Raw genomic sequence first — 17,855 nt, forward strand, 5'->3', positions numbered from 1 at the left:
AGAGGATGAGCTGCAATGGATCACTGACATGTGAGCAGCAGCCCAGTCACGTTCACAGTCAGTCGGCCACATGCCTTCACAGAATTTGTGGAAAGTCTGTCCTTATTTCATAAATGAAAGAAAATAGCATCTGAGCTAAATCTGAAGCCATTTTTTGGGTTTGTTTTCTTTTTCTGCAAAGCTATTTTCTGGGTTGGAGCTGTGTTTGAAAACAGATGTGAAAAGCCCCAGTTTTTCATTATAGTGTTAAGTAAGGCCACATTTTGACTTCTTAAGCGTTTCACTGAGTCATAGATCTATGGAGGCAGACAAGCAGGGCAGTTTGGTTCTTCAAAAAGTGAATATGAAACAAAGCTTCTTCACTTACCTCTTCACTTAAATCGTCTATCAGAAATTGCATTGCCACCTAGTGATAATCCACCATATAGCAGAGCCATGTGGACACTCAAACCCACTAGTATGTCTTGCTCACGAGGGCGTAGGCCACTTCGGTGAGGCTAAGGCCTACGCCTACATCACACACCGCTGGCCACCAGTGGCAGTTTGGGGTTTTGCGTCTTGCCCAAGGACACTTCGTCAATTTTGATTACAAGTGATAGCATGAGAATATCGATAGACGTTATATCGACTATGTCAACGTGGAAGTATAACCCAGGATTAAGGGTCATAGTTAATGTTATTTTCAAAAATGTGCATGCTGTTTTGTCCCTTTCGGCACACTGCAGCTGCCTACTGCCCTTGTGAATGACACATTTCACCCAGATAGCTTAGTTAACAAGTCAAAGTAATAAGCTATTCGTTTTAAGTTATCCTATGTCTTCCTTGTGTTGTATTCCTTGTGTGTATTTGCTTGTGTTTTAGTCTAGTCTGTTGTGTTTCCTCCTTCATTTTGTAGTTGTTGATCCCAGTTTAGTTTTTAATTTGGAGCAATAATAATAATAATAGAACTTTGAAATAACATAAAACAGGACGCAGGTAAACAGCCTGCCAGACAATACCTCTCTGTGTCCCTTTTCTTATCCTCACACACACACACACACACACACCATGCTCTGTCCTATCTCCCCTCCAATCAATCCACTCTCATCTATGCAAACTCCTTAAACTGCTCTGTGGGAAAAGCCTGCTGATTGTTTTTCCTTTAAGTAATATTACAGCTACACATATAGCCACAGGTTGATGCGGTGCTCATTATGGCCGTGGGCTGATAATAATTAACCGCAAATGTGAGTAGAAACAGGCCCCCGATGAGCTGATGCCAAAGCAGGGTGCTCCCTGAGGAAACCAACACAGCAGCTCGCTTCCACTGCTTATTTGGCTCGCTTGCTTCACAAAGAAACCGACGCAGGCCCCACTGACTCCAAATGGGATTTAGAAGATGAATTAAGCGGGGAGTAAGTGGAGTAGACTCCATTTGGATTGCTCTGAGAGTTGCAATGAGCTTTGCCTTGCATACAATTAAATAATGCAAAATTAGATAATTAAATAATAAATATGATAATTATAATAATGACAATAATAAAAATCATTATTGTCATGTATTATTTTCAGTTTGTAAACTCATCACAACTGTCTTCATAAGGAAGTAGAGAGGAGTTCATTATGTGTAGAGGTTTAAGTATTTAAAGCTCCTGTGAGGAGTTTTTAGCTGGTTGTGAAACGGACTCAAATTAATATTTATGTCTTTTTAGGACCTATAAAAGCAAACAAGACCACCACCAAGGAGAGCAAGTATCTCCTTGTAGTTATTTTGTCATGTCTGAAACCACTGGCGGAGGGTAGGTGTCAGACCAAGTGATTGACAGCATGCTGCTTACACACAAATTTGGTAAAGACCACTTTGACCACAAGGGGCGCCAAAATCTCCACAAACAAAAGTTCCTCACAGAAGCTTTAAAAGCAAAGGAATAAGAGGAGGAGAGTAAGTTAATACATCAACTCCTTAACCTCCAGCCTTTGACGATTGCAAAATCAAAAGAGTAAGGAAGTTTAAACAAGACAACACTTATTTTGTCCATAATTTATATGGACTCTAAGAAGAGAAGAACAACCAGAAATGAAGTTGCAGTTGGTTATAAAAACAACAAAAAGCTGATTCCCCCTTGGGGAAGTCTGGGAAGCCAGATGTTCCTGAGCCTCATGCTCATTGGAGTGCACATCTGAGTACCAGTGTGTGTGTGTTGAAAAGACAGAGGAGCGTTTCCTGATGTCCTGGCCAGATGTTGCTGATCCCTGCCACTCAACGGAGGGAAGTTTACACCCGACTTTGCAGTATTAGGAGAGTTCACTGTTCGGAAAAATTCAGAAAATGTTAATTTTGCACGGGTTGCATTTGATTCGCCGAAATATAACCAACTTAACTTCTAACTTTTACTGAAAAAGGCCTTAAAAACATGACAAAAAACTACTGTCTGTGCAGCGATCGCTTCATGCTATACATTCAAAACTGCTCAGGTTATTAACTGTTAGAATTGAAGCCTTTAGTGCTAAAACAAATAGGGAGAGCGCTTCAAGACAATAAGCAGCTGCTTCTGAGTACATCCTCTGGATTAACTTGACAGAGACTTCTTAAAATAATGAACATGACATGTTGGCATGTTATTATTGTCAAATTTAACATTTGATATGTTGTCTTTGCAGTATTTTCTATTGAAATTACATGGTTTGAATGAAATTGTAACATTTTTTAACCTTTCTCTAAACATTTTTCAGACTTATAAAATTATTTTCTTTATTGTGTAAAAAAATAAAAATGTATGGATGTTGCATTAGAAAAAGAAAACATATAGCCTCCACAGGAATTAGCAAGAAATAATAAACAATCCCTTATAATTTGGCTAATAATATAAGCTAAATTAAAGACATTAAGGGGAGTAAAACAGCATTAATGCCAAGCTCTCCCTTCTCTTTATTGATGTTTTATCGACCATCTCTAAACATCAGCTTCACATTTACTCCACAGATGTGAGAGTGGTATGGATTCTCGAATTAGAAAACACATTGTATCTGTAGCCAGGGGTGTTTATTCTTCCTCTTAAGATAAATGAAAAAAGAGGACGCAGAAAAGAAGCTAATTGAAAGTGTATTGGAATTGAATAATGCTCACCGAAACGCTGATTGCATGTAATCGACTTTCATTCAATTACAAGCAGCGAGTAGATTTAAACTGCAATTGACTTAATGACAATTTAAAAAAAATCTGTAATTTAAAATTGCATCAGGGTTCAACTGTTCAGATTTTTTTTTGTTTTCGTACAAATTTTTATTGTACAATTGTGCTAGCTCAGTAATGCCTGTGTGGTATGACATTCATCAGTTTGTCTGTCTGTGGAAAATGTGTTTCTGTGTTGTCTCTCTAGCCAAATGGCTTAGATCTACAGTGTGTGTGTGTGTGTGTGTGTGTGTGTGTGTGTGTGTGTGTGTGTGTGTGTGTGTGTGTGTGTGTGTGTGTGTGTGTAAAATGGGTGTGTTTTCGCTCCTATATGTCCACACTATTTTTACCTTCACATGTGTGAATGCACAAGCATATCTGTGTGTTTGTGTGTGTGTGTGTGTGTGTGTGTGTTCAGTGCTGGGGTGGGGATCCATCTGTGTCAGGTTAACCCACTGGGAGCCTCTCCCAGCAGGTAGTACTTGAGAGCCTAAATCATCTGGACGGCCAGAAGCGTGAAATCCTTCCAGGCCTGGACAGATGTCTCCCTGTTCAGCCTGACTCAGACTTTAGTGACCTCCACAGACCTTAAGACCCTCAAAGACGAGTGGATCGCAATATGCAGACCAGACTGAATTACTTCACACCATTAGAAAGAAAAAAAGAAAGGCACCAACAGAATAGACAAAAGCATCATGGTTGATGAATAGAAGTAACAATGTGAAATGTTACAAAATTGTAATGCAATTTTTTTAATTAACGCATCAACTGATTGCATTAATATTCTTGTAAAGTGTCATGAGATTACTTTTAAAAAAATGTTGCACAGTATAAATCATAATAAACACATTATAATATATAAATGAACATTTCACTGATTGACTGATTTATAAATACTTATTAACACCACGTTCAGCCTATTTCTAACTTAATATCTGCATACCTGATCATTTTACATTGTTTATTCATTTTAGTTATCTACAAATAGATATGAAAAAAATAAGATAAGCCAAGCCATAAACAAATTAAGAACATACACTGTCAACTGTACACTACAATCTTAGACAAACTGCATGAATGCAATAATGCAATATTTTTCTAAATTCATTCATCTTGATAACAACAGTGTTCTTTTTTCAGGGAAACATTGAAGACACTCGTGGTTTCCAGTTGCCTTCCTGTCTGTTGGAGGCCTCCTGGACCAGCTGATTGAGCTGGTGTTATGTTTTAAGCCTAGTTGACTGGGCCCTGGGCCTAATGGGTTCCAGCTGGGTCTGTGTGTCTGCATTAAGTCCTCAAGTGGAAAAGTGGCTGCAAAGTCAAACCACCTGGTGAGGCTGAGCTGCTGGGGAGGTGTGAGATAGCGGCGGACAAGGCGACCCCTGAAAAACACTGCTTTTAATTGTCGGAGAATGCTGACTCGACACAACAGGCTTACAAGCATGTTTGTTTATTATTGTGAGCGACTGTGACGGCATAATTTGATGATTTCCCTTGCAAGAATGACAGGTAGCTGACAGATATCAACGCTGCCTAACTGGTTGCAGGTGTTATTATAAAACTACCTCGAAAATCTGCATGTTTCAATGTACCCATGAGTTTTTGGATTCCTTTAAAATAAAGTTAATTTTATCATTTGAAATGCTTTTAAAGTTTTTTGTCTTCAGTTTTCATTTTTAATGATCTTCAAAATTTACCATTTAGTGGTTTTTTTTTAATTGGTAATACATCAAAACATTTCAACTCATTTTTTTAGTTCTATGAATGGCTAGCTGTAGGAGGTAAGTATTCACTTGTTGGTATATCCAAAGAGAAATAGTTCCAGCTCACAACTCTCTGGGAAAACCACTTGTCACTTTCACATTGAAGCACAGAGGATAGAACAGGTTATAGTTCCAACTTTAAGGAGTTTAAGTGAGTGTATCTTTTCTATATAGCCATGTTTCCTGCTAACTTTTCATTCTACCCAAACTAATCACCTCCTAGTCCAAGTTATATATATTTAGAGGACAGACATTGTAGAGGTATCAACCACTTTATCTGAAAAATCTAAGAATGTAAGTTAATACTCAATAGAAAATAAGAAGTAGTAGTAGGATTTGACTTGACCTCCACACACTCACTCTATGTGTTATCAGCGTGGCCCTCAGTGCTTGCGAGTGACCGTGCCGCACTGCATTCATCACAGCTCGTCTCGGCCAGCCCACAGCCCGGGCTTAGGATGGAAAATGGTGTGCAGTGTGGCTGATGAGCTGGTGAGAGATATTTATGAGGATCCTCATAACCAGGAGAACAGATCCCAGGAGGAGGACGCCGACCTAGGGCACTCCACTTTTTCCAGGATAGCACTTTACATGTTACCCCCAGCTGTCAATCAGGGAGGATGTTTTGCAGAGTGGAGGAAACTTCAGAGAGACAGTTCATCGGTTTTGAGTCAACATCATTATCTAGAGAGAGCAGGATGTATATCTTATATATTTGGAAAAACGAAATGTGAAGATCTGGTCTTCCATCGGGTTGATGCAATGGAGGAGACTTGTGTTGTGATAGACAGAAGTTCAAAATGTCACTATTATCTCTCCATCTTATTCTCCTCTATCCCTCTTTCCAAGCCCAACATGGTCTCAGCAATTGTCTGTCCAACATGATTCTGGTCCTGCTTGTTAAAGGAAGTTTGTCCTTGCCACTGTGCCATAAATTTGCAAATCATGACTACTTTTGTGGCACTTACAAATGCAACACAGAAGTAGTGCAGCTTTTTTGTTTTCAAAGGAAATGTGTCCTCCATGGTTGATGGACATTTAGGATCATTGCTTTGTATGTCTGAGACATTAGTAGTGACTCCTACTGTTTCATGCATGTCGTGTCAAAGTACAGAATCGGAGCTTAGAGGAGAAGCTAACTATGAAATAAAGGCTAAAATGTCTCCTAGACTTTAAGTAAATTAAAAGCATGAGATACTTTTTTGTTTTTCGTAAAAAGGAAAAACCCTCGACTGCTTAAACAGGTCACTATGTGAAGGAGGAAATCAGTTCAGCACGCTCCTTAAAAAAAAAGCATGTCAGACTAAGTTACTGTGAGGGGAAAAGAGAGTGACAGTGAGAAAGAGCCAGTGTGATTTGGTCCTCTGTCATCTGCCTTCTGGATCCCTGTACACAAAACATGTTGCGATTGAAAGAGAGGAAGAGAGGGAGAGAAAGAGTGCATCCCTGTAATCCATCTGGCAGCCGTATGCTGCTGCTTAGCCCTGTGGTGACTTCAGAGATAGAAGATGAGCATGAAAGGGAATTACAACGAAACCCTTTCACTGATTCCAAAAAGTCTGCTCCAAATTACTTTGAGAGCAAATATCGACTTAAACAGGCAGCTTTTCCTTTCTCCCGCTCTCCAAGTTCATGACTTCCTCCACAAACAAGGCCAAAAATGGGATGGGATAAGGACCAGCAGCCATTTGAGTCCCCCTCTGATGGATCGAACATGGCACTTATGCTAATTTGCCTCGTTTTTTGGCCGGCACCACTTGCATTCTTACACAGCAGAGACTCCATTTGGAATGTGCAGTTGTGGCAGTACAGCAAAACGCTTGAAGATGCTGCTGCTGCTGCTTAAGCCCTAACTGTTTCTACTTACTATCTTCGCTGGATGGCAAACAGACTTTGTGGCCTCAGTTGAGGGTGGCACATACAACCACAGGCGGCGGGTCGGGCTTACAGTGTGTGTACTGCATGTTGTCAATACATACGTCTTGTTTGCAGGATTGCTTGAGGAGAAGGGAAGTCAACGTCACCTAATTCTGTAGTTAGGTGCTTTTGGACCACAACTAAAAGGTCCTGGAACTACTCTCCAAGGAACTTCCTGTGGCCCATTGTTATGTGCGTTTCCACAGAGGCCTGAAGTCTGGTGGAGATTATGCAAATCAGGTGACGTATGGAAAAAACACCGCCAGACCGCTAGAGGGCAGTAAGAAAAAGACACAGTTTGCCTGTTAGCATGAAGGAGATTACTCTTGTGCTGTTTTTGATCATGCTTTAATGCATTGCAAATTGGCATTACAGCAGGCCCCGCCGCCTAAAGTTCCTGGATCTTGGGAAAGTTCCATCCTCCCAAGCAGGAGCTTTCAGGGGGAGATAAACTACCCTAGAACTAAATTTAGACCTGAGTTCCTGCTGTTGAAATGCGCATAGTTCATCAAAAGGACCATATAGTTCCTGGGGAGAGTTCCTGCGGTCGAAAAGCACCTTTAGTTGAATTTTCCTCCAGTAACAACACACCCGGGAGTGCATTTTTTTGATGCCCTGAGCGGGTGCAGTTTTATGATCATCATTATTTTTTGAATGCCTAGTCTGGTGACATACTGCATTGAGAAAAGAATTTGACAAACCAAGTATTTTCTTGATGAGGCACCTTGAAACTGTTTTAACTGTGAAGCAGCTGTTCCAGAAAGCACCACTCCAGCCCTGCAGCACTTGACAGAAAAGGTGCCCCTGCTGTGTTCTATCTATTATCTAAACACACATCTGCTCGGATTGATATGCTCGAAGTGGGCCAATTTCACCTCCCCGTTCTCTGTGATAGCCATTTATTTGTTCAGCTTTAATTGTGGAAGCTCCTGTCTGCAAGGCTTAGGGAACACAGCTGCAGAAAGGTGACACGTTGGCACGCGACCAGGACAATTTGATACCGTCCTGCGCTGGCTTTTTAAATTAGCATGAATCAAATGGAAAAATTCCTCCACCTATATGTGATGCTGTCAGATGATCTGTGATAAACGCAGGCTACACCTCTCATGTATTAAGGCAATTTAATGTATATTTTGAACATGAATATTATCTTCTTGATTAGAAATGACACAAAGCTGCAACACTATCTCTCATTTTTCCTCTCTCTGTCTCTGTCTCTCTCTCAAACACACACACTGGATCATTTGTCCAAGGCTTGTCCACATGTCTTATATTCATGCGGAGATTGACAGATAAAATTGCATGCACATGCAAAAGCTAGCGCTTCAGCTTAATTTGAAGACACTCAAGGGTCAAGGCTTTCTTCAGTCCAAAAGAGCTCTGACAAGGTGAACATCTATATCAACTGTCATGAAAACAATCCGCAGGTTATTTGAATTAAAAAGTTATTTATGACGGGGCACACAATCATTTTGGATTTTTGCGCCAAATTTCTTCTCAATCTACAAACATGAGAAAATGATAAGTGCAGAGCTGAGGAAAATAAGATATCATTATTGCTGTTGGTTTGATGTCAGGCTGTGGGAGTCATACCCGAATGCCTCATCCCGTTGAGGCTGGCCCCCAGAGCAAGGGGGTTCAGCCAGAGTTCAAGTCTAGAGCCGCTAACCAGCCCTCATTTCCTCCCTCTTCATCAGCTCCGTCTCTCTATTTACCTCTTATTTTCCTCACCCTCTCTCTGTTTTCTCTCTCTTGACTTCTCATCAAGTTGTGTAACACAGTGCTTAGCGCTGAGTGACGTCTCCTTTAGTCTCTGTTACTCAGCAGGGCCAAACCGAACCCACAGAACGGCCTCGCCCAGTTCCAACGTCATTCACGTCCTCGGCGAGACACTTTGTTTGCATCTTCATCAAGTCGCTGTCAATGGACTCTGATTCGTGATCAGGAACATGTGTTTCAGTCCAGATTTTGCTGGTCCGGAATAATCAGAAGAGGCGGGAGAGCAAACTCTACGGGGAGGTTACAGTTTCAGAGATTTAGCTGATCATATGTTACACCCTCATTGCCTTAGAATTTGAAAATTAACTCTGTGTGTGTCATGTGGTGGAGTTGAGCTGCTGAAATTTACTGCACTGGGTAAACAATTCAGTTCTGACTGACTCAGCTGTGTCTCAATTTGGGTTAGTGGGGGGTTAGTTCAATACATGTCAAGTAAAAATGTATGACTTACTCTGGGTACAAGTCAGCCTGTAAAAAAAATGTTAAATAATGTCTTCTCTGAAGCCTACGTTGGGAGGTTTAAAAAGTATAAGACAGAGAAGGTATTTTGAGGAGTGTAGTGTCTTGTTTTTTTGAGTCTTGAAACATCACCCCAAACTGTTGTCTTTCAGTGTTTTGAACCATAGTATTACGCACCATTTGTACTTTAAATTTGCACCATTAGTGCATTTAATTTGCGCCATTAGTAAGTTTTATTTGCACCATTCGTACATTTAATTTTCTCCATTCATGCATTTAATTAGCACCATGCGTACACTTAATTTGCCATTGGCACATTCACATGCATTTAACCATCCTTTTTCCTGGAGCTTGAAGCATGCTTCATCCTGCCTACCCATACTATTTTAATTTATATTTTCAGCCTAGCCTCTAAGATAGATCTGCCATGTTATGTGTCAGATTAGACAACCAGAACCTGCTCTGACATCTGCATTTGGGATAAGTTGATACAACCATGGGTACAAAACAGCATGCATGAATTAGGATATCTGTTGTGGGTTAGCTGAAAACAGTATTTTGCTCTCATGCACGCGTCCACAAAGGAAATTTTGTGCTGTTTTTGTTCCATTTTTTAAAAATTAGTTGCCCTGCAAGTAGGGGAGGAATATAGAGAGGTGTAGAGATAAATGTGATATTAATAAATGTGCTTGACACAGTAAAAGTACATACAAGTTCATGAATATCAACTGGAAAGACAAGCACAATTCAATCCAGGTTCCCTTAATTGAAACTCTGTCCCCCAGCTCCCTGATTAATTTAAACTCTGAACGTGATCTAAATTGACCCATCCAGCCGCAAGGTATACAAGTAGCCCTGCTACTGCTGCAGACTGATATGTCATCAGTCTGTGATCGTGGCCCCAATATTTCATACAGTGGTATGACTGACTATCAGGTGACTCCCGCTACAGAGACTATGAAATTATCTCTCATCAGTGGTAAACAAGCATGCTGCACAGCCACCCGTCAGCTTTCAGCACATGCCTTGAAGAATTTAGCAGCGTAAATTTAACTGACTTTGACGGATACTCCCTAACTACAGCAACCCCCTCCTCTTAATGTGGCTCTGTAGTCTGCTTACTATCTTTGTCTGTCGAAAATGAGCCTACCCACTGTATATGAGCATGTGTCTGTGTTTCCTGTGCAGTTATGAATGAACCTACTGCTACTGATGCTTCTGATAATTAACTGTTCACTAACCCCAAACTTAGGAGTCATCTGGCAAAAAGGAAGGCAGAAATCTCCTTACATTTTCTATTTTCATGGTTTTATTAAAAGTTAAGCTACTATTTTTGTCAATATTTTTTACTATAATGGATAAAATGTACTATTTTTAGATAATTAAAAAAGGAAAACATTCTGGAAGACATCTCTCGACCCCCCAGGGAGTCCGGACCCACACTTTGGGAACCCCTGATCTAGATACCCCATAAGTAGTCTGGGAGACATAGCCATTGATTGACATTCTTTCTTTTTAAAAACATAATTTTATCAAATTAAGATTGTGGTCTTAATGTGTGTGTGTGTGTGTGTGTGTGTGTGTGTATCCTGCATTTATTAGAGTCCTGTTGGAGGTGTGGTCTACATGTTACTACCTCTCTCTCGCTCTAAACGCGCGCGCTCAATATCTGGGCTGTGATTGGTTGGACTTCAGCTCGGCAGGTGTGGCTGAGTCGGAGGGCTTTCCCCGGAATTTCTTGTCACCACCGGTACCTGGCCGCGTTAGCCTGTAGCTCGGCAAAATGGAGAGAAATACAAAACTGGGTGAGTTAAAATGAAAGGAGAGAGAAGAGTGAGAAGAGTTTCATGATGGTGACATTAATAAAAACGTTTCTGCTAGCAGGAGACTGACGGCGGCTAACGACGAAGCTAGGACGCGACTGACTGGAGGACCGCCGCTAGCAACTGGGAAGTTCAGGCTGTTTTCCTCCATCCTTAACGGACCTCTACACCTGTGACACCACCTGAGGTAATGTACACTACCATCTTTTTGTTAGAACAAGCCATGTGTAGCGTTTTAAACCACCTGTGTGTGTGTTTTATGTCTGTTTACACTTTGCTGTGTTTGCGACTGCTGTCTGCTTTACGTTTGACTACACCTTGTTGTGTTTACGTCCTCTGTGTCTGCTTTACGTTTGACTACACCTTGCTGTGTTTACGTCCTGTGTGTCTGCATTACGTTTGACTACACCTTGCTGTATTTACGTCCTCTGTGTCTGCTTTACGTTTGACTACACCTTGCTGTGTTTACGTCCTCTGTGTCTGCTTTACGTTTGACTACACCTTGCTGTGTTTACGTCCTCTGTGTCTGCTTTATGTTTGACTACACCTTGCTGTGTTTACGTCCTCTGTGTCTGCTTTATGTTTGACTACACCTTGCTGTGTTTACGTCCTCTGTGTCTGCTTTATGTTTGACTACACCTTGCTGTGTTTACGTCCTCTGTGTCTGCTTTACGTTTGACTACACCTTGTTGTGTTTACGTCCTCTGTGTCTGCTTTACGTTTGACTACACCTTGTTGTATTTGCGTCCTCTGTGTCTGTTTTGGTCTTAAAACACCTTACTGAATGTAGCCTTATCTAAATAATCCAAAAGTAGTCTTCATTTCAAATTTTATTACTATTTTTAATGATATTTTTACAATAATGGGGAAAATGTTAAATTTTAGATTACTGGTAGACATCCCGTGACCCCCCCACTAGTGTCTCGTGGCCCCAACTTTGGGAACCCCTGACTTAGGAGGTGACTCTGTCATTTCCACAGCTCATACTATTTATCTCACAGTCTGACTGTGCAGCTTGTGATGCACCAGATCTGGCTTCTATAAAGACATAGGATAAGATTACAGCTAAATCAGTCTTGTGGCTTTACTCTGGGAAAGTTATGAAGTCCTTAAACCCTCCCCGTTATGAGTGGGCCCAGCAGGGCTGCAGTGGAACGCTCCAGAAAGGAGTACGAAGTGAAATATAATACAAGCGTCACTGATCCGCCAAATAATAAGGCACTGACAGCATGGAATGATAGCATGATAACTCATAGAAGCTTCGTAAATCCAGCTCAGGTACATGACCCTTGCTTTGTAAAGAAGTCATTTTCTATGATATATTCTTCACTAATTCATCTGGCACATGCTCAGTTATCCTGCTTTCTCCTACTGCTTCTGCCCGTCTATTCTTCGTCCTTTGGAAGTAAAGTGGGATTATTTGCACTGTTGCACACATGGTTCTGGATCCATAAGCATTCTGTCTGGCACTCAGTCATTCAAAACAAGTCATGGATTAAAAAAGAATGGAAACCACGGTAGGTTTAATGAAATGTAGGGGTAGCATGGCCGCTATTGGTTTGCACGTAACCAATTTTGGGAGTCGCAGGGTTCCAATTGGCTGTCGGTGCCATCAGTCACAGAGCAACAGCCGACTTTCATTAGCTCTCCGCAGTTAAAAAAATAACATGTTTTCAAAGAACATAAAACACGAATGAAGTGAGAGGCAGATGTCTGTATATATTTAGTCTATCAGTGAAGGTCCTCTAGTGATTTCACATCAAAGCAAGGAACATGGAGCCAAAAGTAACAGTTTCACTTCTCCTTGATGCGTGTGACAGCATGCGATAGCTGTTTATTGGCTTAGGAAGTCAACTAAGGGTCAGGTTCAATCCGCCGTTGGAGAGAGCAGGATTTCTGTAGAGCATGAGGTGTGATTTTATTAAATCAACATAGAAGTTAATTCTGAAATAGTCATCCACACTACACACGATAGATATAGCTTAGATTGGAATTCCCCTTGGCCTCCAATCACATCGTATGGAATCAGAAAGTTATTGATAATGTCCTTTAACTAGTGCCTTTCACCTATGTTACAAAAACCCATTGTTATTATTACTATTATTATTATTATTATCATTAATAATAATAAATATAGTAATATTGATACTTATACAATAATATTATTATTATTTTATGTGTGTATTTTTGTGTTTATTTGTTTATGTACACGTTTGTTCTCTCAACGTCATTGTTTTTAAAGTTATGTTTTTGGGACAGCTGGAGAGAGACAGGAAACATGGGGAACAGAGAGTGGGGGAAGACATGCAGTACATGGTCGCAGCCGGGAATCGAACTGGCGACCTCTGCAACGAGGGCTGTAGCCTCTGTATGTGGGGCGCTTAGACCACCAGGCCACACTCCTCCACATTAAATAAAGGTTGAATTGAAATTCTATGCATTTCTACTACCTCCCCCCAAACCCCCTTGTTGTACTTGCCTGACAGTGATAGAGGATTGAATTCCTACACTCTTAGAAACTCTGGCGTCCTCCTCTACTCTCGCTCCCACACTAAATTACACTCCATATCATGTCATTCTATCTTGAGGCATTAAAAAAACATCAAGGATACTATTTGGCATTGCATTTCCATAGCTTGCAGGACAGATCAGGAGTATCTTGTCTTCCTCTTCCTTGGGACCATCATTAGATCAGTACAGGATATAGTTCCCTGTCCCTCAACGGCAAGACAAGAACCAATGAACACTCATATATACACACAGACTATACGCTGGAGAACAGCTGGTAACAATCAGTATGGGCCAGGACTTAATGATATCTTGACATAAGAGCTCATACCCTGCCGTCTTCCAGACAGACAATCCTACCTGGCCCAGGCAGTGAAGCAACATTATCTATTTTGGATTTATAGTGAACAAGATATAATTTTTTACTGTCTGATGAGAACACTGCGTGTTCAGGAGGTCAGATTTTAAAGCTGTTCTGTCTGGGAATTATTAACGTCAGTATATAATTGTCAAATTACCTGTAGAATCTGGGTACAGTGACAAACAAATGGGATTACATTTGAGAAGATATACGACACAGATTTTGCTGATGTTAGTTATGCATTAGAGTTTAGTTGACGTTTCCCATAAATCCTCTTCTTCTTGGGATGAGATGTTGCAACCAGTCTAGAATATGTGTCTTTTCTGCTGCCAAAAGCATCTTTTTCTAAAGTGATCCAGCAGGGTTCCTTAAATGCAATCCAGTCATGCAACATTCAACAAAAGATGTAACAATATGCAGCAAATCCACTCAGAGGAGGCTCCAGAGGCCGGGGTTTCACCTTTGTTGCTCAATGTTAATACTTCTGCAAAGAATGTTGTATGAAAAACTAAAGACAGTAGTTTTAGAGCAGTTTCTCATCGCAGAGGTTGCCAGTTCGACTCCCGGCCAGTCGACCATTCACTGCATGTCTTCCCCCACCCTCCACTCCAGGTGTTTCCTGTCCAACCAGCTTTGAAAGGTGCACGACAGATTTTGAAGTTACTTAGTTATTAACTTTCACTGATATGAGCAAGGCTAGAGGCAAACTGATCACACGTCATGTCAATTCAATCTGCGGAAAGGCGCCCGGCACATTTCGCTTCTGCTTGTTGACACCATAGACCGTTAGCTTCCGTTAGCATCTAGTTTCGGTCCGCATGCTAAATCGTCAGGCTTCGGACATTTTCGTATTTGATCCTGTCCAGCAATTTCAGCAATGAGCAGAGCAGGTAAGTGAAACTTCAGATTTTTTGGGATGCTTTATGTTGGGGTGTTGTCCACTCTGAAGGGGTCTTGTCATGTCTGTCCTTACTTAGTGAAGCCTCTGTGACTTACTGTTAACAGTGTAACTGAGACCTAGCTGAATCAGGTGAGCCTAAGCTCCTCTGAGAGAGTTCTAGAGGGATGAATTTCACTTTACCTTGGATTTGAAGCACAAACATATTTCAAAATATCAGAATGTATGTAAGTCTGGTCTTTTGTTATTTTTCAGACTGATACAAACTTTGTTATCATTTTGACATTTATGGAACTGCATCACTAGACACCAGGTTTAGAGCTGTCTGGGAAAAAAAACCCAGCACTACAAAAGATCCTAGGTATTCAGGCAAAGACATGATAGAACCAGCACCACAAAGGTATTTGTCTGTGTGTTGTTCTCTTGTCATCCGAAGTAAAACAATGCATCTCGGCTGCGAAACCAAGAGGTAATAACTCAGCGGTCTGATGTGTTATGCTGGGCTTCAGGAAACTCTCTAGAGCTGTGAGAGATTAATTAGTTAAACTGGGGCAGACATCAGTCTTCTAACAAGTCTCTCTGCTGTCGCCAGGGATAAGGAGGGAGGGCGAGATGGAGGAAAGATGAAGTAGTGTTGATAATGCAGGTAGAATAGTGAGAATCTCAGCATTTACTTGTTGTTTTTATCTACACTGAAGACTATCTGGTCAAGTGTACAACCTTCCTGCTACCACACTCCAACCCCTCCTTCTCTGCGCTGCAAGGTCAAGTTCCCTCCACTGTTTTTCTTTATCACCCCTCAGCAGAACCCTGAATCTCTGACAGTCTTCACCAAAAACATATTTTATTGCACTATAGTGATTGTCCAATTTGCATTCTAAAGCTAACTTTAAGGGAACACAGCAAAATGTCTCTAGGTCAGGCTGTGTCGTGTGCTGAAGCTGCATTTTTCTTTGTCAGTGATGCTGTTTTTCCACTCAGTTCCATTTGCTGGAAGAATAGTGCGCGCTCTTTCTTTGTTCTCCACCAAGGAGCTCCGCTGAGGTAATTAGAGGTTCACGGCCTTGCTTAAGGGCACATCTGAAATAATTGCTGCGAAAAGGTAACCACATTTATCAGAGGATGCTTGTATCAGTAAAAGAAGAAAACTACTAACCACAGCAAACACTGTTACCAGCTCAAACTGCTGTAAACCTGGAGAAAAAGAGATAATAGGGCGCTTTATTTTGATCTGCATTTCACTATCCCTTAACATTGCCTTTTTAATGCAGGGGTGTTATGCCTCAATGTGAAACACAGTAAACTTTTAGGATTAGGCTTAAAACTTTCCTTTTTGATGATGCTTATAGTTAGAGCTGGGTCAGGCTTGGACAGCTCTTAGTTATGCTGCAATAGGCTTAGACTACCGGGGAACTGGCACACTGACACACTGGGTTCCTATCTCCCCCTTCTCCCCCTCAAAGTTATTAACCATAGACCTTTCTGGAGTCCCTGAGCTCCCTTGTCTCGTAGGTTCCTCTGCAGTAGACTCCAGCTGCAACATTTACTACTTCTATCCGTCTCATCTCCTCTCTTATTCACCTCTATCCCTCTTTCCAACCCCAACTCGGCCTCAGCAGATGGCTTTTTAACATGAGTCTGGTCCTGCTCGAGGTTTCTGCCTGTCAAAGGAAGTTTGTCCTTGCCACTATGACTTCCTAAAGTCATCTTTGTCTCTCTTATCTCCTCTATCTGTCTTTCCAAACCCAACTCAGTTGAGGCAGATGTCTGTCCATCTTGGGTCTGGTTCTGCTCAAGGTTTCTGCCTCTTAAAGGAAGTTTGTCCTTGCTGCTGTAACTTGCTAGATTCTAAATAATTATACTTTAGACTTCTTTGATGGCTGCTCATATCCATACATGTTGCTCGTCCGATTATTCTGCTCTCTTCCTGACCCAGATTATTCTTAGACAAAAAGAACGCTTTGTGCACTTCAACGTACTCTCACAGCCAAAATGATTCAACTACTGTACTTCAAATCCCTGCTACATGTTCCTCTGCAGCAAAAATGATAAGCAGAGCGCTTGAGAGTGACATCTGTTAAGCCTTAGAGCTGCAGGGCCAAAAATAAAGTAGGGCTGGGCCTCCTTTGCTGTATTTACAGAAATCAGCTGGAGGACAAATGGTGGGATTCCTACTCAGTGGGAAGCCATGGAAAAGCATGCAAGCATTGAACCATACACACGTGAGGGTACATCTAGGCACACGTTGGCTGCATACATGTGCAAACCAACATTCAGATGCATGCGTACAATAGAAGCAGAGAGTCTTATTACATGGTTAGATTACACAGGAACATTTAGTTGGCACCGACATCAAGGCAGGAGTTTTATCTTTGGCCAGGAAGAGCTGTCATAACCTCAAAGGAAAAACTGATGCTCAATAAGCTCTTGAGGCTAAACCTCTGTATTCTTGGGATGTTTAATGGCAGCCTTATCTTAAACTGTAGATGACTTTGTTTCAGTCACTTCACATTCACTCGGATTTAGATCATTTTGAATTGTCAGCGAGGGAATTGTTAAGTCTGTAGTGAGCTGCATCTTTGTGCCCTGACAAAGATGGATTTGCTCTATTTACACTCCCTGTCGTATTGCACACAAAGCCGCAGCTTCATGACTAATCGGCTGCTAAATCATCTGAATTTTTAGTGACATTCGACGCGCTGCCTGCTCATGAGGAGCTCATATCTTAGCAGCAGCAGAATAACAAAGCAGTTAGTTAAGTCCCAGAATGATTTTAGATGTTGTGTTCCTTTTACCTGACCTTTTTTTCCTTTGCATTCAGACTGTATCCTGATTGATCTTAAAAACTAGACAGCATGGACTAAGATTTCTGCAAATCCAAGCCATGTTTGGAGATAGTTTGCAATGCAGATCGGCTGGTGATGTCTGGATAGTTGAATCCAATGTGATCACTTGCAAGAAAATGTGCCTTTGACAGTCTTCTTTAAAGATCTGATTAGAAAAACAAATCTGATTCGTCTGTAGTTTGAACAAAGCGTACGTAAGTTTTACACATCTCAGCTGTGCGGGGCATTGAGTTCATGTAATCAAAATTCAATCTGAGAAGCTTTTTTAAGGATATGCTTTTAGAGAACAAAGAGCATCCTACTTTGCATGCTAACAGTTGACTAGCCTCTCTCATTATGAACAAGTTCAG

At 41.2% G+C, this 17,855-nt stretch overlaps 1 protein-coding gene across 2 annotated transcripts in view; it reads left to right on the forward strand.

Moving 5' to 3' along the window:
- The first annotated feature begins 10,758 nt into the window (after positions 1 to 10,758).
- Positions 10,759 to 17,855, forward strand: part of rp1l1a (rp1 like 1a) — an 80,169-nt gene continuing 73,072 nt past the window's right edge. The window contains exons 1-2 of one of the 2 annotated variants that reach the window (XM_034677780.1): positions 10,759 to 10,874; positions 10,951 to 11,079. The gene's annotated coding sequence lies outside the window, so the exon portion shown is untranslated. The remainder of the gene's footprint in view (positions 10,875 to 10,950; positions 11,080 to 17,855) is intronic. The other variant, XM_034677779.1, reaches the window with a different exon arrangement.

The sequence above is a fragment of the Notolabrus celidotus genome, chromosome 24 (genome assembly GCF_009762535.1).
Source record: "Notolabrus celidotus isolate fNotCel1 chromosome 24, fNotCel1.pri, whole genome shotgun sequence".
Classification (NCBI taxonomy): Eukaryota; Metazoa; Chordata; class Actinopteri; order Labriformes; family Labridae; genus Notolabrus; species Notolabrus celidotus.